We start from the raw sequence: 27,877 nt of genomic DNA, 5'->3' as shown, positions 1-27,877 counted from the left end.
TGAGTTATGGAAGACACAGGAACCAATATAAAAATTAACTGGCTTTCTATATTGTTACATTTCCAAAAAGGTTCATTCAGACAACCAGCTTGAATAACTCCAGAGCATTATTTAAAAGAAACTCCCTAGAGCTGCTTTTGAGGAGTCTTATGACCTTTCTTATATTTTTAGATAGTATTTCCCAAACACAGATAAACTATCAAGAGGCATATGGTTTGCACCATCTGGGCAACAAGTTCTATTGGGATACTGTGGTGAACAGCATATGCATAGAGCCTTGTGCGCAGTATCCTACAGTGTTAAAAAAGCACTAGAGACTATTTTGAAGCCAACCTTGAAAAATCCCCCATATGTTTAAGGGACCAGCTTTCTTTCAGAAGATGTGTTCCTCTTTCTTTCAGTACAAATCAAAACAGAGAACTGCCATGTTTGATCTTCATCTTGTTCTGAAATTCCTCAAGGAGACATCATATTCTGCAATGTTTCCACCTGTCAAACTATTTATTACCCATCCATACACATCTGATCACTCTTCCTTATTTCTTTCATCTCTGCTCACAATGCACGTAGAATGTTTTAATTTAAAGTTACAGTAAAAACTGGATGGTTCAGAAAAGTAAATACATTTTTATTCCTGTGACAGGTAAAGAATAATGAGTTAATCATGGCACACTGACCAAACTAGGTTAAGTAATTTTTTAGCCTGTATTTTGATGCTGGTTTATCAATGTGAAGAGGAATAGGAAGTCAGCATGCTATTCTTGTGCATGAAAAGTTTTGAATGGTGTAGTATGACAAATGGCTGACAGCCTCTTCACTAACACATTTTAGAGTATTTAACATTTGAACAAGATTCTCTTTAAGCTACAAAAACAGATGGTTGTTTCACAACACAAACACTAGCTGTTCAGTACAAGGTAATTCAGAAAAACGAAAACATTCAGGTAGTATTTTGCTTTGTTCTACCAGCCTTGAAATTGTCCATGTTAAGGAAACCTGAAGTTAGACCTACTGTACTATACTGTGAGCTCAGCTAAACTGGAATAAAAAAAAAAAAATCACTCTTGACTTACATTACCACAGACTGCAGTTGCATGTGCCCATGTTTGTAGTTAGCTCTAATTATAAAGTTGATCCTTTCCTCTTTAACCCCCATACTCACAGATTTCTGGCATTCTTAACAAGAATAGATTTACATATCGACTTATTTGCCAAAGAGATATATCCTCACCTGACATAACATATCTGACTGCTGCCAAGAAGGTTAATCAAGTCTGGAGTCCAGACAGATATATTGGATTATGCTTCAAGAAGAACAGATAGTTTTCCAGCATTATTTTGCTTGATGAACCATTTGACAAGTTGGTGCCTTCTGCTCCGGAATCTGTCATTAAGTCATTACTTACCTTCAGTTAACTTGCACTCTCCTTTAAGTACTCTTATCTAATTGTAGAAGAACATCTAGATGCCCAAAGTGTCCAACACATGGTTGTATATGTCATCTCAGACTTTCGTCCTCCCCTACCACATGTGTAAATCTATCAATCAGAGAGAATAGACCTGCCAGGAAAATGGCTACTCAGCTCCCTTAGCTTTCTCCATCAACAAGTCTGTTGAATAAATCCATACAACATGCCCGATAACCACACTGCCACCCCAGTGTGTTCTCTGCAACACATTCAGTCAAGTACCGCATAGTCCAGTCTTTGTGTTTTAGTGTCCTCATAAACAGAGTCCACAACATACCAAACATCACTGATTGTCATTATTGGGTCATATTTACACCTTATTTCATCCAGGAACTCTAGTTTTCTATCAAAGATCTAAACCCCAAATATTCTGTATTTCTAAAGCAACACCCATGAAGGAAGAAAAAAACCCACAAAAAATGTAGAAAGACTTAAATGAGTTCTTCGTTGGACAAAGGCCAGGATTAAAACATCTCAACGTGCCAAAATGCCAAGCAGCCAGCAAAAAAATAATAATAATTAAAAAAAAATAGGTGGGATGCTTTTAAAAGGTTAAACATGTGAGAAGTACAAGTAATTTTAATAGCAACTCCTCAAAAAGTAGATGAAAAATTTAAAAAAGGCTTAATTTTTCCAAGTAGAAATTAACAAAGTGAGTTTTCTTAAGTGTATTCCCAATGTTGCTCATTTTCACAATCTGCTTCCTAGAGACTAGGGAACTGTCTTATCAATTACTAATTTGATAAAATAAATTGAATTATATTGTCTCTAAGATAATTTTCTAAGACTATGTCCTAAATCTCTAGACTTCTACAAAGTTGCTAGATTGTTTTTTTTAATTTTATCTTTCAAAGTATTGTATCCAAGTATTCTTTTAAATCAAAGGACTCCTCTTGTATTCCTCCATTGAAAAAACATCTACATTGAATAACATAAAACAATTAGATGCATCTCCACCAGATTTTAGAACTCAGAAGAGCTGAAAACAAACATATAAAAGAAAAATGATGTAGAGATCATCTCAAGATGATCAAAGAGAATCATCTCTTAAAACATAAGATAACTTAATACCCACTGTAAAGCAAATGGCTTTTAACTAATTGGAGAACTGGTACAAGATGTAAGGTACGTCTAGTGAAGCATCTATTTTAATTATAAAAAAAAAAGTTTTAGGCATGAACTTGCACGAGTAAAGATCAAAACCCACTGACATAATGGGAGATTCCCACAGGGTATTTATACCTGGCTGTTGCTTTATCCTGCTGAGCATAATCACATTTGAGGAGCAAATAAAGCTCTGGTCTCAGGAAGCAAAAATCATTTCCCACCTTTCTTAAAAATATCAAGAATTCACCTGAGCATAAAAGGAAGCCATAACGGAAAGCCAGGCATAGTAGACAGCCATCTTGTTCATATAGCCTAAGTCTGACTATACTAGGGGCTGAATATAAGCTGTACTGGAAAACATTATTTCAGGATAAAGCCTGGTAATGGACATGAGCAGGAACTTTGAAGACTGTGAGAAAATAATAGCTGGGCATGAACAAAGAACAAACTACATTCAGAAATAGCATGAGATCAAAATACATCAGCTTGCTTGACAGCACTAAGAATACAAAGAGAAAACCCTGCTCAAAACTGCAAGCACGATCAGTGGCAGTGAATGTCAACCCTAAAAGTGCTCCTAAAAAGATGGTCCCAGAATATTCATCCATGAGAGACAGTCATGTCCACGTAAACTATTGATTCTCTTTCAGAAATGAAAAAAATATTGAAAGCAATGTTCCCTTACAGTACAAATGTAAAGGGACATAACATATATTTTGTCTTATTAGCTACTTAAGACTTACGATCAAGTTGTAAGTATCCAACTGGATAGTTCTCTTACAGACCATAAGAACAGGCAAGTGGATCACCTAGTTTGAAGTCACCTGCAGGAACAGACCAGGTAGAAGTTAGCAGTGCCTTGAATGTAACCTTCACTTCCCCTTTTCCTTGTTTAAAGGAACCAGAGCTAAGCATATTTTGTGCTGATACACACTTGGAGAGGCCTCTGGCAGTCGAAGATATGGCCACCCCCTAATTCCTCCTGCTCACACACAGACTTGCACAGACTTCTCCTAAACTCAAGCTGCCAGTCACCTCAGGCTTTAAGCGGCTGCTGCCTGCAAAACCCATTTTGAATACCTATCTTATTCCACATTACAATACACACTTCCATTCATAAAAAATGTTGCAGCCTTTTGCTGTTTTTGCTGACATTTCACACCCTGGTCCAGAAATAGCACATGTGCTTCCATGCTGCAAATAATCCACCTTGCTCTCCCCTCAATTAAAAGCCTGTTAGAGTGAGTGCATTTGCTCATACAAATTTGACAACAAACACTCCTCATTTCTTTGCATTCCACCCAGTGCAACCGTACTACTGCATTAATCTAATTTGGGTTTGATAAACTTTTGGACACACCTCTAACCTTTACATTTTAATTTTAAGCTGAAAGGTAGTATGTGAATTAAGAATTCATGTGGGGTTTTGTTTCGTTTTCTTCCCTTTTATTATTGATTTGTATAAAATCAGTATACTATTTCCATATCATATTTAAGAAGCAAAAACACTTGAAAAGACTCGGATACTATATCCCCTCCACCCCAAAACCTTCATACCAAAGAACCATTGGCAATTCCAACAGCACTAAACTGAATAAGAATTTTAAGCCTCACAGTCTTGTAGATGTTCTGCACCAAGTATCCTGAAGGTACAGAGAAAAAGAATAGTCAAGTCAGCTATTTGAATCACTAAAGTAGATGCCATTTCATTACACTGTTGCTTCATACCTATTTCAGCAAATACAGAGACTAGCTAAGTGCAAATAAAAAATGCTTTAACACAAAACAAAACTGATGTCTTAACTGCAGCATAAAGCAAATTGCGCAACAGATGCACAGATTTCTTCTTTTCAAAGATGTTTGTACTTGATACAACCCAGAGCTTCCTACAGGACCAACTTTACTATCTAAAATACTCTACTTAAAGAGCCTGTCACATGAATGACAAGCAACCCTTCCAAGCAAAACTGGTCTAAATAGTATTTCTCAAAGTACTCATGTCTGGAAGAGAGGCTTAAGTGCACAGAGCCAGGGACAGAGAGGATGAGGGAAGTGGCCTGTGGGTATCCTCATGGTTCACACTTCTGTCTGTGCATCCCCCACCTAGGAGAAAGGAAAATGGGAGGAGGGCCAGAAGATGTGCATTTCCACTCCTGCATCTGGAACAAAACTATGGGATGTTCTTTCACAAGTTATTTTACACCTTTGTGTCCAAATCGCCTCCTCCCTTTACCCATCAACTCAGACTATACTGTCAAAGCAAGGGCACTTTTTATAGCATGCATTTGTGCTGCTCATTATCAGCATCGGGTATGATCTAATAAGAGACCTCTAACACAGTACCTAAGAAACAGAAGAAATTTTTTTAGCACAAAAGCACCAACAGAGATTAAAGATCTGTCAAAATAAAGGCCATTCAAGTTCACCATCAAAATGAACAACTATGGAAGAATCAGCTTACACCCTCCCATATTACAGAGATGGACCCACGGCACACAATTCAGCTTTTGCTGATTACTGCATAAAGTGAGCTTCTTGCAGTGTTGACTGCATACCAACTGCTGCACTAACAAGCAGTGTCTTCCTTCGGACATTTACAAACATCAGAATGCTTATTCATGACAGTCCCACATATCATCTGCCATCCCAGATGGTGACTGGTGGGATGCTGATTTTGTCCTAAGGCAGTTACCACCCACGAAGATAGTATATGCCGGGCTAAACAAAAAGCATGTGCCATCTGCTGTCAAGTTTATAAGACTTCTTGAGACCTACGAGGTTAGTTTAAGTTTATTTTAGATCAGACAGGTCAGGAGGCTATAGCTCTCTAAATGCCCAATAAAATAAGGGTAAGTTGCACTGTAACAGACATGCAGTAAATCAAGAACAAATTACAATGTGCTGCTGGGGCCACCTCTAATGCCCTGAGAGCAGCAAAGGATTCTCACTGTGATCAGTGGCAAAAGGCACATACAGCCCACAAGCTCAGAGGGAACCTGAGACCAAGAAGCATGATGAAATTCTGCAGAACTTAGACTTCTTTGGCCTGAAGAAATTTTAGAAGTTTTCTTTCTTGCTGGCAGGATGGTTTTTCTGCCTCCTTTCCTTGCATCTCTCTACTGCTATCATTTTGACAGCTGTTCTCCATCTTATGATTTCTTGCCCAGCCCCAGCTCTCTTCCTATCCTCATATCTCCATAGATTCTTCTTATCCCACTGCTCATGTGCTGTCATACTATATACATATAGAGGAAAGAAAAGTCAATTAAAAAGCAGAACTAGTGTGACATCTTCTGCCTGCCTTACAAACAGCGTAAACTTCCTCTTACTCACTTCATCTGTCATATCCATTTATAGATGGTTAACAGAATACAGCAGTTTCCCCAATCTGGGGCCATTAAGCACTCAAACTACATAAAATAATTCTACAAATTCTTTTTAAATCATCTAATTAAATCTCTTTTTGTACATTGATAAAGATCCAAAGCAAGCAGAGAAAATAGAAAAACACATCCACTAGTGCATTTTTCTGAACATTTCTAAATTACTAGGTACACGAAAACCTTTCACTGAAGCACGGAATTAACCCTTGCACAAGCGTAAAGGTTACATCACTGTCTGCACAGATGAAAAAAAAAAGTATTGCTTAAGTAGAATTTCAAACCACAGCCAAATTGCCTGTAAATCATTAACATCAGAAAAACAGGACACAAAGGAGAGAGATCATGAAGGTCAGTACTGCACAGTAATGAGATAGGGATTGCAAAGGTCTCTGGGGAGGCCCAACACTGTTAGAGCCCTTGGTGCTACAGCCCATGCCAACACAGCTGCATCAGCAGAGATCGTCCTGGAAGCCCAGCAGCAGATGCTGAAGGAAGATGCCTCCAGCCAGCACAAATGCATCACCTCCTCCAGCATTCATACCATGTGGGGCAGAAGAACAGGATGCACCAGTCACCTCCAAATGAGAGCTTAGCTCTTAAGAAAAAGCAGGGGCCATCTAAAGAAAGTCTGGAAAAGTATATGCAAAGAGAAGGATTTGTCATTCCTCTCCCCCCACACAAGGAACGAGAGGCAATGAGGGGTACAAGGTAGTTTCTCCATGCGCCTTAACAAAAAGTTTCCTTACTCTTCTTTAAATGACTTAGTACAACTGTCAGTTGCTTTAAACCATCCTAGGCTGCTTCCTCTGCTGCAGAGACCACAGATACCAATCTATGCATCCTACTGCTGCTACCTGAAGAACACATGGCTTTATTACATGTCCATGTAATCCTAAATGTAATTAAAACTCAATACCATAATAAAGTTATTTAACATAAAAAGATCTGACAAATAAAATTATACAATTCACAGCTAGTCTTATACTGTCACCCTGCACAGAATAGAATTCTGGCATCTCCTTAGGGATATAAACATTTTTCCACCTTTCATTTTACAACTATGAATCTGAAAGTCTTCACAGAAATTCATGCATACTGCTCCCATAAAAAGTAAAAACGTCATTTTGCGAAGGGATAAACTTCCGATTAAGGCAGTCACACTGAAAATTGGCCATTAATCTCCTCTGAATAAATATAACCCCCAGAAAGATGGAAGTGTGAACAGAATATATATTTTTTGCGCTTGAAAATGCTGAGGCACACAACAAGCAGCTTTTACTTTAGCATTCACAGCTGAAGTTGTCCTTCAGAAGCCCATTTTACTCTCAAGATATTTCTCTCCAGTCATTCACTTTTCAAAGCCCTTTGCAACTTTAAGATTGCAGTAAAGCAGACTTCTATACCTTATTTCAGTAGATCTTGCTCCCTTGTCTGAGCTGTCACATTCCTTGGGAGACATTTGGTGGTTTTTCAACTTCCTAAACGTTTTATTAATTAAGAAATTAAAAAAAATACTCTTTTTGCAATGTATAGACAGTTGACTTCATAATACAAAACATCCTTGTGATAAACAATTCCTCTAACAGATCCCCCGATTAACGAAGGCCTTGCTCTCTCACACTAGCTTACCTAGTTGACCTAGTTATATTTTGCTGAATAGCTGATAAGTGAAAACAATTTCTGCTAAAAGACAGTTTAAAATACACTTATTGCCTTAAAAGATCCAGTGGATTGAATATGCCTCCTGCACTGACATCACAAACATGACATTTTGAAACATCAAACATTTGGAAAGGTTCACTTAAGAAAAACTAATTTGTCAATCTGATGTCTCTTTTGCTTACGACACTCCACTCATCAGTTCAGGGCTGCCAGCTCTCAGAATTATATCTTGCAGTATTAGGCATTTTTCTTAAGCCTGGCTCATGCAGTCATAAAAATCCCTAGGAACTCTAGCTTTTTAAATATCCCTCTAATCCTTGCAGAGATGACTGAAAATATGAACCCTAGAGGCTCAAAAACTAGAAGGGAATTAAAGAGAAACCAATTTCAATTTTTTTCTAGGAGCTGACAAGATTTTTGAATGTTCAGAGCTGACAGTATTTCTGGCAGCTAGGCAGGAGCGTTGATGTTCTCTCAGCCATGCACTTGATCAAGTCCTGTACTGCTGCTATCCTTTATCACTGTAAGAAACACAGGACTCAACCCCTGCCCCCACCCTCCCCCCCCCCCCCCCCCCCCAAAAAAAAAACCACGTCAATTTCAGTCCTCAGCCAGGACAAAGCTCTGACAACGAGACCTGTATTTGGCCATATGAGGTTTTCCAGGGTGATCTCCAGCCACTTTTGTTCCAGGCCAACGCTAGGTGTTGGTTTCAAGTTTCTCTTTCCCTGGCCTGTTCAGTCCATAAATGCATCAGAAGGCAGGTGTCTCCACTTCCCCCATGTTCCCACAACCTCCCCCTTCCCTTAGCCTTTATTTTCCAAGACTAATGAAGTCTCCCCATAAAAAAAACAGGATTTCCTTTTCCCTGACCAGAACATTTCTCTGCACCCGTCTCAGTCTGAACTTATCACTAGCAGTAATCAAATCGGTTCCCTGAACTCCAGATGGGGCCTCATCAGTTTTGCAATTGCAACGTTAATACTTCCTTATCCCTAAAAAGCAGGAAGGTTAGGCATCACTAGTTCATTTAACAAAATACTTATAAACAATATACAAATCTTTTTTTTATTTGTTTAATTATGTTTCATTAGGTATAGCAATTAACTGGCAAGTATCAGTGAGAGTTCTCAGATATTGTAATTCATTCAGCTTATGCTAAATGGCCAATTCAATCAGTAACCCAAATGGTCAATTAAATGCCACTTTATTGTTTTTAAGTATTTATCAGTCCTTAGCTAAGATATGAACAAAGAAAGCCCAGTTCAACTGTCAGCAGAAACACCATCATCTGCCACTGGAAACCACATGTGAAAACAGCTAGAGCTCAGAGACCCCACGAGACATCCTCGTAAAGGAATGAATATTAAGGACTTAGTTTTCAGAAAAAAATCTCCAAATACATATGGCTGCAAATTTTCCAATTACATTTTCTACTTCCCCTTGGAAAATCCTGTTTTGCAGCCAAAGTCTTCTCTAGAAAATAATCAATGTAGTCAAAACGTTATTTTCAGAAATTGCATAGTCATTAAATAGCATCATGAGCACCTGTTTTAGCACTGTCAAACAAGCATCACAAACTGAAAAATTGGAAACTTAAGAACTCTAAATTTTACAGAAACAACATTCAAAGGGTTTTTTGTTTAACATTTAAAGACTTTTCCCCAAATTTGGAGCAGGAATCAAAACTGACATTGAGAAGTTAAGTGAGGTAACAGCTTTGGTTTCCAAATGCTTTTAAACAACAAGGTCTTTAATTCAGAGACCGTTCATGAACTAGGCTGAACTGCAAAAGTGTCCTCAATCCTGCTCACATTTTGAACTGGGGCATGGCTCAGGTGGCAGTTGTAGCTGTGCTAGACATGATCAACAAATATTTGTCAGGAAGTGGGGCTGTATCCTAATCCTCACGCTCCTCCTTTAATATATGAAAAATCTCTTCTAAAAATTAAACAAAAAACCCAAAAGAAAGCAAAAAATAGGCAATAGGGAGAAAGAAGCATCTTAACGGCTAACTCTGTAACTGAGTGCAACTACAGATGCTATAGAAGAACCTTCAGCCACAGTACAACAGTATCCTGGTATTGATCAACCTGGAGCTTTTGACCTCTAAAGATATTCAAAGTTCACATTGGAACATGACAAGTTCTCAAGAGAAAGTCATGGGACAGTCACCATTTTCATTTCATTGAGTTTCTCATTGCATACTTGTGGCCCAGCCTTACATTTCTCACACTGCAAAAATTCCCAGAGGTAACTGGAGCATACAAAAAAGCGGAGCAATCTCATGTCCACCTTTGGGTTTGCCCAGCTTCATAAAACTCCAATGACCAAAAATTAACACAGCTAATCCCCTATGGATTAACCACATTCAAAATGTCAAAAGCTGTAAGACATGTTTAGTCTGTCAACACAAGAAACAAAATTTAACAGGTTACTCTATCCTATCTCCTATCCTTGCCTAACTTTGGGCAGACCAAAGTTCTTGCACAACACCTTGAGCAAGCATGACACGCGTCACCATTATATTCCATTGCTACTGCTGGGCCAAGCATATACACACACATATATAAACCATATATGGGCACCTAGTCAGATTCTCTTGCTTTACCCTTGCCATGAAGTGGCAGTAAAACAGATATCCTGTTACCCAAATGCACAAGCCAATACTCAAATAGCTTTAACTCTCAAGATAGGACCTGCAGTATAGTTACCATTTATTGGAAGTCTGTTTTATCCAGCTTCTCGGTGAGAAAATTCTTCCATTTCAATAACTAAGCAGTATCTATTACATTTATTAAAAAAAAAAAAATTAAAATAAGAGAATTCACAGGCTCCAAAACCAAGTAGAGGTAGGTCACAAGTTTTTTGTCATGATTTCCTGAAGGCATTTCAGACTGCTCTAACATAGCTGCATTCAAGGTCTCCTTTCAATATGCACTGAACAATGTCCTCCCAGTTCTGCAAAGGTATTCACCAATAACTTCTGTCCCACGTAAAGTTTTCCTAACTTCATTTTGAATTATACTGTAAATCCAAAGGACAAGATCCATACCTACTTACACTTGGTATAGCATTAGGTGCAGCTACATCAAAAGGACAAAACATGACTAAGGTACTAATGACTCCATTTTTGCTCTCAAAACAATCTACAGGTACAGTACACAGGCTGATCTAATGCCTGCTCCTGCCCTGAGGGCATATCTTATCTAGATTATCTGAATAAATCCTGAATAACAATAGAGGAATGGTTTAATCATGCATGTTTTCTAGATATGAAGATAGATAAAACAGTATCATTTTAAAGGACCTTAACTCTTTTTCCTGTGTCTGACTGCTTGGACTGTAAACAATAATTTAGGACTACTTCATCTGTTCTCTTGTTGATCTTCCCAAACCAAACAGATGGACCAGGGAACCACAAAGTTAAATTACTTTCTTTTTGCAGTCAATTCATCTGATTCCTTTAATGACCATGCATATTTCAGGGTAAGCACAAATTTTAGGGAGGAAATTTAAGAGAGAACCTGGAACTTTGCAAAGTTCTTATTGCAACAACCACAAAAAAAAAAATAGTAGTATAGCCCCAACACTGAGGTCATTAATAAATACAGCCTGCCTAAATTTTTCATTTCACATCCTAAACATTGTTACATTGTACTGCTAAACAGCTGCCACTTCTCACTCTCAGGATATCATAAATTCATTGTTATGTGAGGCAATTCCCATTTTTAAAATACATACAGACCCTCTGAAATAAAGCACACTACACAAATTAATGTAATTTATTATCAGTGATAAGCATTTACTTGCTATTCTTAGGGATTAACATCAGTAAGCATTCTGGAAACAAGTTCATATGGAATACCAATTATTCAGTTTGCCTGCCCCCCCCCCCCCCCTTTTTTTTTAAATACTTAACTAGACTTCATACTCTGTGGATAAAAGACATGAACAAGGAAGAACATCAGCTGATTTTCCTAAACCAAATCACACTAACAATTTACCCTACCATATTGCAGAACACTGAAAGAAAAACACTGCAGTTTTTCCAATGTGTGTAAAAATCATAGTGAACTCATTTACTGAAAGTAGAATAGAAATCTAATCAAAGAAAGCTGCATGGAATAGCTATATTCTATATAGGAATAATGAATTATATTTCAAATTAATTCTTGCGCAAGAGAAATAGTTGGGAACAAATAAATTGGTGTCCTAAAACTCTGTCGGAGAATGAAGTCATTTGGGAACTACAGCTGTTGCCCTTTAGAGATTTGGATTAAAATCCATCATTATCTTTCAGTTAATACTCTTTCATCGACCAATCAGCAGTCATATGGTGTTTACCAACCCTGGTCACTTAACCCACTTGAATGGCCTTTGTGCTATAATTTGTACTTCAATACAATCAGATTACTTCTAATCTAAATGATTTGTGTCCTTTATGGGACAGATAAACACTAATCCCAAGGTTTCTAAAACATAGCAAGCCTAAACAGTGGCAGTACGGCATCCACAGTTTGCCGTTTTAATAGAATATTTCATTCAAGTTCAGAAATATTTGATTTGATCATAATGACCCCGCCTTTCAGATACTCATTTCAAATTTCTTATATGGACAAAGAGGAAAGATTTATCAGCAAATGCCACCACTCAGATATACAAAATTAGCAGCAAATAATCAATATACTAATACTTAGATACTACTTTTTGATCAAATTATTTCACAGGAAAAAATATTCTTTAAAAGTACACTAAGCCAGGAGGAACATTTTAAAACTCCTTGTTCAGCAAGGAGTTACACATGGTAATGGCCCACAGTCCCCAGTTCTCGATTTAAAAAGTCCGCCTGTTCAGAACAGTTTTCCTAGGATTCAGCAGTTAAAGTGTCCTCAATCATTCCTGTTCTTCAGTTAATCTTGGGTGACACTTGGAAGAAACGGCACTGCAGTGCAAATCTAACATCTAATTACATTTAACAGTAATACGCTTAGGTTCTGATCTCACAAACGCTTCTGCACAGGTGGATCAGTGAGCATGCAACAATCTCCCTAGAAAAGGAGGGACCCACAAATGCAAATATATTTGCATGATTGGAGCCAGGTCCATCAATGTATCCATACCTCAAAAAATGCTGGAGTTGGAAACAAGAACATATTAATAGTTCAGTAGTAACCTCATGGTGACAGCAAGTATGCAAACACCTTCATACATAAAGATATTATCAGTTTTACCCTACTATATTCACATATTCACCAACATATCTATTTCTTACCTAGAAAAATGTGTAATTAAAATTCCAACTCCCTACAAAACATATCACCTTGTCAAATATAACTGATCATATCCCAGGTTAACCCAGGATGAACCTACTCATAATTGGATAAAACATTCCCAAAGAAAAATTAAGATGCTGGATGATTTTAATAGCATCTGTAACTATTAATTTACACAAATCTAAACATCTTTACTTACAGTACCTCAGCACAGGTGCTTATATTTCATATTAGCTAAACTCTTTCCTAATTGATGACCTAAACTAGAAAGAGAAAGTCCATTTTCTCATGGTATCCTCATTCACATGCAGAGCCGCTCTCAGTAGGTGACCTCAGCCTACCTCGTAGCGATGAGCAAGCTAGCACACGCGTAGAGAATCAGGAACCACCACCATTGCCAAAATTCTGTTCTACAACTGAGACACAAGCCTGACACATAAACCTTTAAACAGCCTCCATCCAGATTTGAGAGGAGTGAGGCAGATCATGTTATATGGCAGCACACAGGGCATGAGGGGGATTGCACTATGAAATTTGCCATTCTGGTAGTAAGTACTTCCAGGATTATTCAGTGAATGGCACGTATACTCCTTACTCTAATCTGGAAACGGCTCTTTTGATGTTCCTTGTACTTTGAGCAAGATCCCTATTACATATTGCAAAAGAGCCTCCTTGAAAGGTCTAGCAGAAATTACAGCTTGTTTAAGATTTCCCAGAAGTTGCAACAATCTCAGAAGTGCTGAGAAACCTTCTATAATTCAATTCTGGAATTACAAGCTAACACATCACCAAATACAGAGTTTAAGAGGACAGATCTACCTTCCAAAAAGCAGTAACCTTTGCTTTTCACTAATTTCTCAAGCTCTGCCACAACCTCAGAAGGTTGCATAGCTCCTTGAATACTGTATTTCTGTTAACTGCAATCATGGAGTAAGCACAAACTGCAGTTGTAAAATGGCAAGTCACAGTTTCTCTTCTACTGACATTTAAAAAAATGACGAGAGTCCAATGCCCAGAAGTTGAAGATACAAATACGACAATGACCCACATAGCCCACTTGCACAATTAGACCCACTACCAGTGCTTGGAGGACACTTGGAAGAGGGGGAGTGTTGTTATTTTTTTCCCCAGATACCTAAAAATTCCTGCACCAGCTGTCCCAAAGAGTGCTGGTTCCAGAACAGATTGTAAAGTCCACAAACACTGAACAAATATTTATGAATATGAGAAAGTGACAGAAATCTGAAGGAAGAACTTGTAAATTCTACAAATTCTTGAATACTTAATGAATCAACACCTGGCAATAGCAAAACATTACCCTCTGTGAACCCCAAAATATAAGTCAGAAACATATCTCCCATCATGGGAGTAGGTAACAGTCTTCACTTACAAACACAGTAGTTCATGTATACGGTGGTATCATACAAACTGCAAAGGTACCACACAGTTCTTCGAAGATTAATAGCATCAAGTCCAAATGTCACAAGAGGGGAAAAAAAGGGGGCGGGGGGTCGGGAGAAAAAGGATGGACCTACAGATCTCTCAGGACAGACCACAACTCTCAGATGTGAGCCAGCAAAGACTCTAGCCTTTGTGGCTCTGCAGAGATAGGACTACAGACTAAATAAGGAATGGCCACTTCCTGGAATATGTAGGAAATGCCTATAGATCACAACAGATTCAGAATTAAATATGTGTGTGTTTGTGTCCCACACAGATGCTAGAAACAGGTATACCTGTAATGTTACTGCACTCTTGGCAGAAGGTGATAATTCTTGAACTTAAACTATGCAGCTGCAAAGCAAAATAAAAAGGACCTCTCATTCCACTCCTGTATTTCAGATGGCTCCCCCCAGCGATTACTGCAGCTGCATAAATAGAAAGCAGCTGCCCCAAATAGAAACCAAATGATTTCTGGAGACCTAAACAAGGCTGAAGTCAGTTCATTTCTGTGATATCCCTGAATTTTTTCCCCTACCCACTCCAGAAGACACACTTAGACCACTTAAACTATTAAGAATGTAGAATTAACTAATTTGAGTTTACAGTATTGTAGTTAAGAATATCAGAACAACCATATCAAAGATGTTGTAAAGACAAGTACTCTGAAACTAACAGAAACATAACTAGAGAAACTTCAGCTGTAAGTAATACAGCAATTACCTCTTTCTTCAAAAGGTACTTAAGTAGTCAAAGTAGCCATTTGAAAAAACCCACCCCAAAACTCCTTAGCTAACAAAAACAGTTGGCCTGCTAAGGGTTTTCCACCCTGTTACTGGAATGAAATCACACTGGAATACTATTTCTCTACTATCAAGAAAAAGTTAGAGCTAGATTCTGAACACATGAAACAGCTGCATTAAACTAAGTTTGAGCAAGAAAGATTACATCTGCATTTCTATTCTTACCTGCTATTTTTATGCTTTACAGAAGAGACACATTCTCTCCTCACTCCAATGAATTGTATATGTGACAAGGAAGAAAACAACCATAAGTCACAGGAACACAGACTCTTACACCCTTGCCATAATAAATGAGAAGATGCTTACGGCTGCTCTCTTCTCCTTCAGCACACCAGTCACCTAGCTGGGGAAAACCATTAAACAACTAGAGGTGTGAACCCATTCTAGCTTTCCGCTTCATTAAATCATGTATCATTTTTACATAGGAGTCATGGAGCTATAAATCATGAGAGACAGAATGAGAGCTAATTAAAGGGTCAGCTAAGCATATAATTTTGCATTGTTGCATATCAGAAAGCTCTAAAATTGGCCATATTTTATATAAAATATTTCCAAATATTAAAAGACATTTCAAGCAGATAGGTATTTTCCTTGAAGAGGTGGGCATTACTATCTGAAAGACATCAATATTTAATTTCCTAGCATGGAAGCCCCATGAAACCCTGAGTTAGCCTTTCTTCTTTTTTTAATAACAGACTTAACTCTGCGTTGCACACGTGTTGCAATGCAGCCTTGTATACAGTCTTTGAATTTGGTAAATTTTTTTCCAATTAGAGCAAACTCTTATGCTTCTGAAGACAGAAATTCACAACCCAAGAAATCTCTACATGCACTAAGGCAAAGCATTAATCAAATGCATCTGAATCTAGCAGTTAAACTTAAGTGTGAGCACTTCAGGCTATTTACAGGATTCCTTTGCCAATAAGGTATGGCTCACTTGAGAAAAAACAATCTATTTCCTGATACCTGATTTCTCAGTCGATGCTATTATGTGGTAAAAGATCTTCTTTGAAGGGTTAGAGGTAAATCTGATGCAGATGTGTTAACTGAAAAATACATGTAAATCTCACAACCCAAGAGGGCTTTCAAGTATGCATAATATTACTGTGACCTAGAGCATCCATTAGGAGGTGAGAAACCTGTTAATCCAAGGCCATATAAAAATACAGCATAAGGATGATCCTCTAACTCCAAGAGCTCTTTCTCTAAAGGACTTTTATAGAGGTATGGATATTTGTTTTATTTTTATTCCTTCTTCACCTTCTTTTTAGTGACCTAATAATTGTAGCTACTAAAGCAATTCATCAAATGCAAGAGAATTAATCTCAGAGTAATTATTAACTATATACATTTTAAAGTATACTTATTCAGTCTCAATGACGTGTAACTGCAAGGAATAGTCAAGTGCTTATATGGCAGTCTTATACCCCATTTTGTTCACTTCAGTTTCCAAATACCACCAAATACCTTAAAACAAGGAAGAACAAATGTTTTTCCACTCTGAGTGTATTTTTAAGGCTTAGTTGTCAAACCTGTGTATAAAGAGCATTCTTCTTTTATTCTACTCAGGGAAAAAAAAGTATGTGAAATTTTTAAAAAATATTTATATTTCAGGCTTGACTGATAGGAAAAGGGGCTCAAAAACATTTTTATTAAAAATGGGCAGCATCCATCTGAAGATTCTCATTTTATTTGGGTATCCCAAGTATCCCAGCAAGTCGCTGGCCACTCTTGCAATTTGTAGAGCTAGGCTACAATCAGGAAGGGGTACGTGGATCAGATGCACAACTAGGTCAAATACTAAGCTCACCAAGCCAGTGCAGGGGTCAAGAAATTAGAAAAGCCAAGAAATACAACTACTGAAGGAAAGGCCAAAGACCAAGGCATTAAGCTGCCTGAGGGGACAACAAAGAGGCAGGTGTGGAGGATGATCAGGAGCGGCAGGGAGGAGGAGGAGGAGCAGCAGCCAGGCAGGGCTGCCTGCAGTCAGCCCACAAAGCCACAGCTCACTCTCCTGCGACCTTCAAACCTGAAGGATCCCAAGCAAACTTGAGGAAGTTTTCCATCTTCATGCTATCCTACTAACTCTAAGAAGCATTTGGCAGTGCTCTGATCAGTGCATTAAGTTCTGCCTGTGGCTTTTTGGAAAAACATAAAATACAAATCCTAGTAACATGCATTCTAGAGAGATTCTGACAATGCTTAAAAAACCACTAATGCCTGTTTTTGAAAACTAGCCCATTCAGAAATGCAAGCTGAAATGATCCTTTTAAACAACATAAAATACTTCTGTGGCCCAAAGCCAGCTACTTCAACCTTATAAGTAATTTTAAAATATATCTGGTTTTTGCAACAAGTCATTAATGTGGAAGGGATTTGAGGGTTCTCATAGGATGGAAGAAGGAGCATGACAGTAGCAACATAACAATAAATGACAGGAACAGATTCAAAAAAATATATATAGTCAAAAATACATAATCAGGAACATTCAAAATTTTGATGCAGTGTCACACAAAACGCGATCTCCAGCTCTGTAAAAACAAAAGCCACTCCACACAAAACTTCATGTTAATATTACAAACACATTTATACGGTAGTAGTGTACAAAAGCAAATCTGCCAAGACCCCCACGCTCAGCATGAAACATGCTGTTGACTCCTAACTCCCCATGACAGTTCCCATAGTTATCACAACCACATGTTAAAATAACCCTCTGAGCAACTGCGTACAGCACATCACGCAGGAAGTGGCCGTGGTGCTGCATGTGGAGATTACAAACCCCACACACTCCTGTTGGCCACACTCTTTGCAGCCCTTCTGTGTCATGTCATCTGGGGTTTAACGCCAGCATGTGCTTTTTTTTTTTTTTTTTTTTTTTTTTAAAACATTCACCAAATCAGATTATTATAAATCTGTTCCTCTGAACAAGAAGGAAGTTTTCCTATCCTTGCTCAAGATTTAGATGTCCAATTTACAGATGGAGAAGAAAATTCAAATCCTTTCTTATAAAACTATGATACAGATACTTAATCAATATTCTAATTTATAATTAAGAAAGCAAGGTGAAAAGCTTCTGAGAGCAACAAATAACACATAATAGAGGTCCACGGGGTTCCTTCAAGGGCAGAGTTTTTTCCAGCTCTTTTAAACTCCAACAACAAACCACCACCAAGTTACATGCAGAAATATTGGCTAATGCAAATTCACTGAAAGAGTTAAAAACAAGCATTACAGCATTCCTATTTTGTCCACCTCTCACTTTCTCCTCCCCATCCTGTTTGAGTTACATGATAAATTGTAATTATGAAGGGGACAACTGAGACTCATCAAAGTTACAGAGTTAACATACGGCATTGCAACATAGTTGACAATATAACCAAATTACGAAGTTGACAATATCATCAAATTTTTACATTAGTTCTGTCAACATTTGTTCTTACTGATCATCAGTGCAACTTTCTTTGATACTTGCTGAAGTTTGTAAAGCTCCATTGTGTGGTTTCTTAAGCTATTTTTGTAGCATTCTTGAGTTGGTGAGACTAACCTACATGCTGAGGAAAGCAGAATTTGACTTGAAATGTTTTCTCAAACCTGTTTGAAAGAGAAAGAATATGCCTGTGTAGGCAGCTCTTGTCTAGCCTTTCAGGAACACCACTTGCTCCAGAGCATCTGTCACCTGCCTGCAGTAGACAAGGGGTCCCAAGTACAGTGGATTTAGTCTTATTCAAACCTAGATCAGTGAAGCTACAGCAGTCTCAGACACTTCTAACACAAGAGTGATTTCCATCTTCAAAATTTATTTTATACATTTGCAGACAACATATATGAATTTTGAGCAGTTTAATACTATACAGAATAAGGCAATAGCACCAAACGTCCCTACCTATATGTTAGAGTACTTCATATTTTTCATACTACCTATGGGTCATAACTCTATTTTGGCTGCCCCAAACTGTCTATAATAAGGTTCTGCTGCTTCTGACATCACCTGTCTAGAAGAATGTGCTGAAGTACTCTAGACAGGGATCTGATGATATCTGAGCAAATACCACTGAAACTCAGACAAAGCACGTCAAGCCTGTAATGCTGATCCACATAGCAGTACTAAGTTCATTTCTTCAATCATTCCATAAGCTCCAGAAGCCGGGCTCTGGATCTAAACATCTGAAAAGCACTGATGAAAAATTCAAGATTTACCATGATTTCTTAGGACAGAATTTATGGATTGTACAGTTAGCTTTTTTTTTTTTAAAAAAAAAAAAAAAAAAGCTAGGCTCTTTAAATTACAAGATCATGTATTCCCTCTCTTCACAGGCTGGAGATGAATCAAGACAATTAACCTAAGTCGTAAGAACAGCTACCTCCTGAAAAAAAACTACCTCATTTGCTGGAGAAGTTGGAAAAAAAGCAGGAGACTGCAAGAGAAAAAGATTCTCTCAAGGTTAAGGCACTTGAGTGCTGCAGTGCAGAATCTATCTGTAGCCTGGGCTCTACCACAAAGCTGCTAGTAATGCTAGGCAAGTTGCTTAAATCAGTCCTTCCACAATCACTAATTGCACACGCCTTTTCTGGGAGCCCAACTTGATAACTGCAAGCTCTAGTTTATAGAAGTGCTGAATGCTTATGCTGCCATTCAAGGCAACAGAAGCTCTGCTGTGAACACGCGCTACATCATTCCAAGTGTTGACGTACCAGTCCCCACGACTCAAACTGAGCATCTAACATTGCTGAAGACCTCTCTCTGTGCTGAAGCTCCCCCCCCCATGCCAGAAGGCGGCCATTCATTTATGTCATAGAAGTGTTGCAAAGATTTTTTTTTTTTTTTTTTTTTACTGTTTGTGAAGCACACAGCTACTATAGGCTGAGCACCAGTGAAAAGCCCACATTCTCAGAATAATGTTCAAGTGACAAGCCACGCACCAAGAGATCCAGGAAGAGTCATTTGTCAGTAAGCAAGCATTACCTATCCTGTGCACAAGGCCTGGTGAGAGTCTGTATTGGGTCTGGCTGAGATGGAGTTAATAGTCCCCATAGCAGCCCTCATAGAACTGTGCTCTGCATTAGTAGCTAGAGAGGTGTTGATAACACACCAGTGTTTTGGCTACTGCTGAGCAGCACTGGCACAGCATCAAGGCTGTCTCCCCAACATTTTTGCCCCCTCCCTCAATGGCAGGCTGGGGCAGGGCAAGATCTTGGGAGGGGACATAACCAGGACAGCTGACCTAAACTAACCAAACAGATATTCCATACCATATGACGTCAGCCCAGATATAAAAGCTAAGTAAAGGGAGGCGGAAGGGAAGGCATTTTTTGTCTTCCCGAGCAACCACCACGCGTACCGAAGCCCTGCTTCCCAGGAAGTGGCCAGACATCGCCTGCTGATGGGAAGTAGAGAATAATATCATTTGTTTTTTCTTTGCTTTCGCGCGCGACCTTTGCTTTCATTTTATTAAACTGTCCTTATCTTGACCCACGAGCCTTTTGTTATATTTTCTCCCCCCTGTCCAGCTAAGAAGGGGGAGTGATAGAGCGGCTTTGGTGGGCACCTGGCACCCAGCCAGGGTCAACCCACCACAGAGTCCCACAGAAAAAAAACCAAAAATGACTTGTGATTATACATACCCACAGGCTCAGTTAAGGTTTTATAGACAACACTTTCTGGCATTTCTTAATTTTCAGATAGTTAACTTTGCAACTTTTAAGTTGTCTTAATGCTGTTTGATAGCTATAATATGGCTATTCTTTTTTCTCTGATTAACAAGGGACCAAGTTAAGCATCAGACATGGTACTGACTATGCACAGGCCCCACAATCTACCAAATACGCAGCTGTTTGGCATAGACTGCACCTGCATTGCAGATAACAGACTGCAAAAACGGACAAAGGCAGAATCTTTTTCCACAAAGCTTTTATGCTAATTTATAAGGGGTTTTCTTAATCAGTAACATGTATTAAATAATATCATTTTAAAAGAAAGATGAAGTGCATCTAGGCATTTATATGCATTTGCAATTCCAAGTCAAAGATTCACCATCCAATTATTAGCAGGTGGCTAACAGAAGAAAAATTATGCAATTTTATTGGTTTTTTTCATATGCAGTCATGAAAAGATAAAGACTAGGTACTCCTCTGCTAGCTTGTATTAGCATTTCCATTATAAAATCCCATTAGGAGGTTCCTATACCTTCTTTGAAAGTCTTGCTGCACAGGGCAGAGTAAGAACTTTGAGAGTGTTTACTTAATATCTTACCCAAACTCATCTTCTCTGGGATACATCCTGATAATGAGTCTCTATGCTCAATTTTTTTTTTCCTGGCATAGGAAAACAAGTGCGTTTTTAAAGCTCAAAATTATGATAGATACAAATAAACACTGTAAAGTGTAAACCAGGTTACATAAAAATCACATTATACTTTTTTTTTTCCCCCCCTCTTCCCATTTTGTACTAACATTGCCTGTCACATCACTGATCCTTAAACTAATTAATCTTTGAAATTCTATCAAATTCTAATAGGACTAAGGAGACCTGATAGTCTACTCTATTTAAATGGGATGTACTGAGAAGTGTCAAATTAAAACTCAACAGCATGAACGGTTAAACAAAATCTCCTACCACATATTTAACTTTCTGGTACCTACACAGCTATATACAGAGAGAACAATATATAAACATGAGTTTTATGCTATAAACTAGTTAGATCTTACCAGTTTAGTAATGCTGTGTAGTGTTGAAGATTCAGTAGGTGGCATCCTCTGCTGGGAATCACTACACTGGCCACCATTAAGCAAATCGATTATGAACCACTCAGCATGAGAAGACACTGGTGGTAGAATGGCAGTATTTTGGCTGCCATGATGCACCAGAAGCCTCACAAACCATAAAAATACCATGGCACATAAAAAAAAAAAAAAAAAAAAAAAGAGGTAGTATGTTTTAACATCACAATATAATTCAAGCTTCACCTCAGTTAATTTTACTTTGCTCTCCTGACCTTAACCCTATCATTTCAGTCAGGTACAGAATTGTTCTTCAGTGCCTGTAGTAAGCAGTTACATAGTCTTTCTTTACACACAAGACTTACCTTAGTCTTATAAGGATTGCCTTCCCTGCCGCACAGATGCAAGTAATGGGGTGAATGTCATCATATTATCACAGGGTGGACTGGCTTTGAGCTTTGTTTGCAAGAGGAGATTTTGTGAGACATCTCTCAGTATGATTCAGTGGGCTGTAGGAGACAAGATTACCCTACTTCACATGCAGAATGACTTAGTTGCAGGTGTGCCCCAAGTCCTCCATACTTTCAGCACTAGCACGTCTGGACCAAACAGTTTGCCGACAGAAAGCCAAGAGTAATGAAACGCTGTCCAGCCTATTCCAGAATCACAGCATTTTACCAATACCACAACCTATCATTCTGTCACACAGCAAAATCACCAGGAAGAGGTCTAGAAAATTGTGAACCAAGATGCATAGTTATGCAGATCCTGCATTCTGCCACAGAAGAAAGTGCATTTCACCTATTTGTAAACTGAAACCTATTTATGCAGTGTCTGCATTCAAGGCAGACTCAAAACATTTTAAAACCTATGAAACACTTAAACAGAGAAGGCTATGTAATTGAAAAGCATTTAGGTATATAAAGTGAGGTGAAAAGGACTTTAGGTGTCTAAAGCTTCTACTTGTACTTATGTGTAGCTAAACCCACCCTTAAATTCCTTATTATAAATGTTTAACACCAAAAAATTTACTGTCAATAAACAAAGTGTTACTGGATAATTTCACTGAGGAATGAAGCATTAGCAGTGTTTTCATAACAGCCTAACTTGCTCATATCCAAATAATCATCAATAATGTAAACAGCACAGTTCTAACGTGCCTAGACGTGTATTAGCACCACCTGTCATTACAAGATTCCTCTGGCAGTTCAATAGCAGCAAATTGGTAAGGTACCAATATTGATAAGCAAAGGACTGGGTCTGCACTGATACAGTTAGATTGGTTTACAAGGCTTCTATTTTTACAAGCCTTAGGCAGCTCAGGTTCGCTAATGAATTTTTAACATGTCAATTAATATGTTTATAGAAACCAATGTCAGCTTTAGCGAATGCATAAGAAAAATCACAGTTGCATGCAAAATGTACAACGTACACGTTAAGATTCTAAGCTTTACATTTGAGAAATTCAAAAGAATTATTGCAGACGATCTCATGAGAACACTCATCTAGAAAGGAAACACAGTAAAATTGCAAAAGTTAATGGGCATGATTCATCACTCTTGGAAATATTAGCTCAACTTCATGAAGTGTGATGTATTGCAGGGCATAAGAAAAAAAGGCTTTCTTTTTGGCAGAGCAAGACCCTGACCTCCTGTCACTAAAAGCCACATTATACCAAAACAAATTACCAAGTACTTTGTTATTTTTACCAACATACTATTGATGCCATAAATTAAGCAATGCTTACTTAATAATATATGCTTCCACTGAATGTAACTGTATTAGAATACTAGCTACTGTTTTGCAGCACTTTCTCCAACAACATAGAATGATGTCAAATGACTGCACTGTGCAGATATGATTTTTGTTGTAAGTCCCCAGTTTTCTCTGTACATTATGTAAAATCACAAAACAGATTAGTTTTATGAAAAACATTTTGTTAAATCCTTAGGACACAAGTTTTCAAAATATTTTAGATGTTTTGTTTTAAAAACATTGTCATTCGTTAAATAATGAAAATCATAAACTTCCTGTAGTAAGATTATGCATGCTCTGTGAAGGTGCAGTAAAAAGAGAAATTTTACCTTTGAAAAGAACCTGTACATTTTGCACTTGTGGGCAAAATAACAATAGAAAATAGTCCTTCGACCAAGATTTGAACTGTATCTGTAAAGTTAGGCAAGCAGAGCATCTGGTGAAAATATATCAACCTATGCAGCTAGAGGGATACTACGGTCACCCAGGAGAGCGAAGTTCCTGTAATTTCTTCAACTCTCTGTGCATTCATCAGCTTGAGGATAAAAGATGCAAGTGCAGTCTATGGATTTGGGTAAATTTTCCCTTTGTTAACTGGGATGTTATGGCATTTAACATCTGCCTCTACCTTCGCCACATCAGAGGCAATACAGGTTCACATCGGAGAAGATGTTCACGCTTGTATCTTGATGGGTGACATACATTAAGTACTACAATTTTCTGAATAAAATACAAAAGTTACAGGACTAAAATATGTATCTGCTACAAGTTGACATTCAAGGAATTTCAATGGTTTTAAAGCATTTAACGAAGTGATAGCAGAATTTCAGAAAGCAAGCTTTTGAGACTGCAAAGTCATCTTTTCTTCCCGTTAACTACAGATGACTTAAGCTTTGCAGCATATTTCAGTATACTAGAGAGAACCTTGCACTCCAGTTCCATACTCTGTTATATCCCAGGACAGCCTGACGAATGTTTCAGGATCTGAGACTACCACAGCTGTACCATATGTCCATTTTTAAAATAACACTAATGCCTCATTTCAAAAATTCTCAAACTCTTAGAGCAAATATTCTCAAACCACAGTCCCTTGTGATAACCTGAAGAGCAAAGACTGCAATGACGGTTAAGCATCTGTTATGTTTTATGCAGCAATCGTCATTGCTGTTTGAAATCCTAGGACTTGCAGAGCTAATTAACTAACAAGCCTACACTCCCTCAAAAGATTATCTTCCACAAGGCTTTTTTCCTGCTTTTATACCACCTTAACCCTAAGCAACTGTACTCAAGTAGGAAGATATCCTCTCAATTAAAACTTAGCTGAAGAAATCCAAAAGGGGGGGGGAGAGGAAAAAAAAAAAAAAAAAGATGCAGACAGTTGAGAACAGGTGGTTAAGAGAGATTGATGCTGGTTTGAGTACATTCAGCCGTGGTGAGAGAGCACACAGTGCAGACAGAGCATGGGGGCGATGGACAGCTCTGGCTAGTGCAGAAAGAGGCAAGATAGCACAATCTCTTGATACCAGCTAGTTTTTGTTAATACTTCTAAGTTTAACCAAGCATCCATTATATTATTCATCGGGGGGGGGGGGGGGGGGGGGGGGAACAGGAACTCGGTAACTTAGTGAAGATACCATGTAAAAGAATTGTTTCCTTCCTAATTTCTCACTACCTTATGGATTATTTAACCAAACAACAGAAAAAAGTTAGTAATGTAACCAATTTCAGAACTCCCAATTTCTCTTCTGCCTTCAGGTTTCACACAGTCACATCAATTCCCACTCCCTGGAAGACGTGTGAGGTACAGAAAACCCATCTGGTGAGACCAAACACCAGAAAAAGTTTGCAGCCGTGGAGGAACACCTTAGCAACCAAAAAGAAGCAAGAAGAAAAACATCGTCCCTCCCTCTAAGCAGTCTACTGACCTGGTGAGTTAGAAGGAGTAGCAAGATTACTTATTTGGAAAAGGGGAAGCAGCATAACCCATTCAAACCCATCTAGCATCAGCTCTGGACTGTGCAAAGAGACACCCTTTTTCCCCTTTTCAGAACTGAAGTAACAGAGCAGTGGGCGGCTGCATCCACTGGTGAGCACAATGCTGCTGTGAGAGGCAGAAGCTTCAAAAAGCACGTCCTCCCTGCACTCACCAGCCTGGGCGGCTCATCAGTGTCCTACCACTACCTCTCATTCTGGACCTGCAGTCGCAGTGCTTCACCTACATCTATTGCAATCACACAGACACATCCCCATCAACTTAAGGTTTTTACACTACCGTTTCATATTACATTTCATCCGTACAAGAAAGCTTGTAGGTTCTTGACAGTAATAGAGGATTTGTTTTGCACCTCATTTTTATTCTTTGCGAAAGACATCACTGAAGTAGCAGCAAAGAGAATGGGAAATAAAACTATCATCTCCCTCCTCCTGTAAGTAGTAGTTAGCTGCAGTTAAATGTTCCCTTTGAAGATTTATTTAAACTTTTGAGCACTCACAGTGCCACGCTTGTCTAACTTTTCCATTCAAGCTTAAAAAATGAAGACCTAGTGCCCAGAAGATTTAAAACCCATGAAGAGAGTTCCCTAGTTTGTTCAGGAGTCAAAAATCAATAGAAAACAAACATGAGCATTCACGTATGCGTGAATATTCTGACAGTTCCTCTGAAACAAGGAAACTTCCTGTCTGTACCCACAGAAAACGCAACCTTGCACCTACCTCTCTTTCACATGCTTTGAAACATAGCGTCACCGGGACTTCAACATTTTAAGCATGCCACCACCGTCCACAGGCTTGTGATGAAGAAGCTTGTGAAGCCAAGCACTCACACTTATCATGGGTAATTAGCTCATCAAGGATGACTCCTTCATGTAGGTTAATTCCTCCTTTGCTGAAGAAATTTACCTTTCCCAAAGTCATCGTGATTTATAAAACAAGACAGCCGAGCTATGCTCATGCAACAATTTTTTTTTTTTTTAAAGTCATTCAGTATGCAAGGAAACCAGAGCTCCGTCTAGCCTTGAAGCCCAGGAAAAGAAGCCTCGTACCTCTCCGAGGTAAGAAAAACTGTTACGCAAATCTCGAGCACTGCTGAAGACCCTGACCTATTTAGAGGCGCGCCTTCTTTTCTGGCAACAAACGTAGCTGCGAGAGATGCCGATAAACCCCCTCCGCCCGGGCAGGCGGAGACCCCAGGGAAACCCGCGCCGCCGCCCGCTATACCTGCGGCTCCGCCCGCCACCTGCGGCTCACGCTCCCCGCCGCTCACCCCGGCAAAGTTTGCCCGGCGGCGCGGAGCGAGCGAGCTTCACCGGGGGCTGCGGCTCTGGCCGCGCCCCGTGGCCGGGTTGGGCATCCCCGGCGCCCCGACTCCCCCTCGCCCTCCGCCGCGCCGTGACATTGAGCAAGGTCCCCCGCCGGCACCTGCCGAGCCCCGGGGCACCGCCCGCCCCTTACCTCAGCTGCCGGCGAGAGGCAAAGGAGGGGCGGCGGGCGCGGCGGCCCCGCTCCGGCCGGACCGAGGCGAGCGCGTCCCAACTCCGCCGGACCCCGGCGGCTCGCCCGCTGCCGCCGGACCGGCGCATGCGTCCGCCCGGCCCCGGCGGCCCTCCTCTCCTCTCCTCTCCTCTCCTTTCCTCTCCTCTCCTCCCCGCCGCCGCCGCCGCCGCCGCCCCGCCTCAGCGGGCTCAGGTGGGGCCCGCGCGGGCCGGGGGGTCGCCCGCGGGGGCGGAGCCCGCGCGCTCGCGCCGGGGGCGGGCAGGCCGTTGGCACCTGCGGCCGCGTCTCTTCCCCGGCTGCGGCGAGCGGGCTGAGGGCCGGGCTCCCCGCGGGCGGCCCCGGCTCGCTCCCCGCCGCCGCCCGGGAGTTCGGGCGCAGCGCTCGGGTGGCCGCGCTGAGGGCTCGAACCGCCCGGAGTTGCGAGCGCTGCCCCCGGGGGGGTCGCCCGCTCCGTCGCCGGGGTGCTGCCGCCACCCCGGCCCCGCCGCTGAGGGGCCGGCCCGGGGCGAGGGGGAGGCACGGCCGCCACCCCGGCCCCGCCGCGCAGGGAGGGGGGCCGCGAGCCTCCCGGCGAGGGGGAAAGGAGCCTTCCCCGACACAGCCTGTTTATTTTCGCTGGGCAAAGCCAGAGGCGGCCGATCGCGGTTACCTCAGGATTTTCCGATTCCTCTGGGACTTCTCGTGCCAGAAGCGGCACAGCCATGTCCCAGAAGCAACAGCTTTCCGAAAAAAAGAACCAAAAAACAACCAAAACCCAGCTGAAGCGCCGCGCC

The 27,877-nt window shown here is 40.0% G+C and overlaps 1 protein-coding gene across 5 annotated transcripts in view; it reads right to left on the bottom strand.

The window, feature by feature from the left end:
* ZNF385B (zinc finger protein 385B) overlaps positions 1–27,211 on the bottom strand; it is a 175,978-nt gene extending 148,767 nt beyond the window's left edge. Inside the window, exons 1-2 of one of the 5 annotated variants that reach the window (XM_030017510.1) lie at positions 27,063–27,211; positions 3,320–3,400 (exon numbers count right to left, since the gene is read on the bottom strand). The gene's annotated coding sequence lies outside the window, so the exon portion shown is untranslated. Of the gene's footprint in view, positions 1–3,319; positions 3,401–8,258; positions 8,280–13,238; positions 13,364–26,324; positions 26,435–27,062 lie in introns of those variants that run through there. The other 4 variants (XM_030017509.1, XM_030017512.1, XM_030017511.1 and 1 more) reach the window with 4 other exon arrangements.
* Between the last annotated feature and the right edge of the window lie 666 nt (positions 27,212–27,877).

This window comes from Aquila chrysaetos, chromosome 6 (genome assembly GCF_900496995.4).
Source record: "Aquila chrysaetos chrysaetos chromosome 6, bAquChr1.4, whole genome shotgun sequence".
NCBI lineage: Eukaryota > Metazoa > Chordata > Aves > Accipitriformes > Accipitridae > Aquila > Aquila chrysaetos.
Note: the sequence above shows the minus strand (reverse complement) of the source record. Positions and strands in the feature narration are given on the sequence as shown.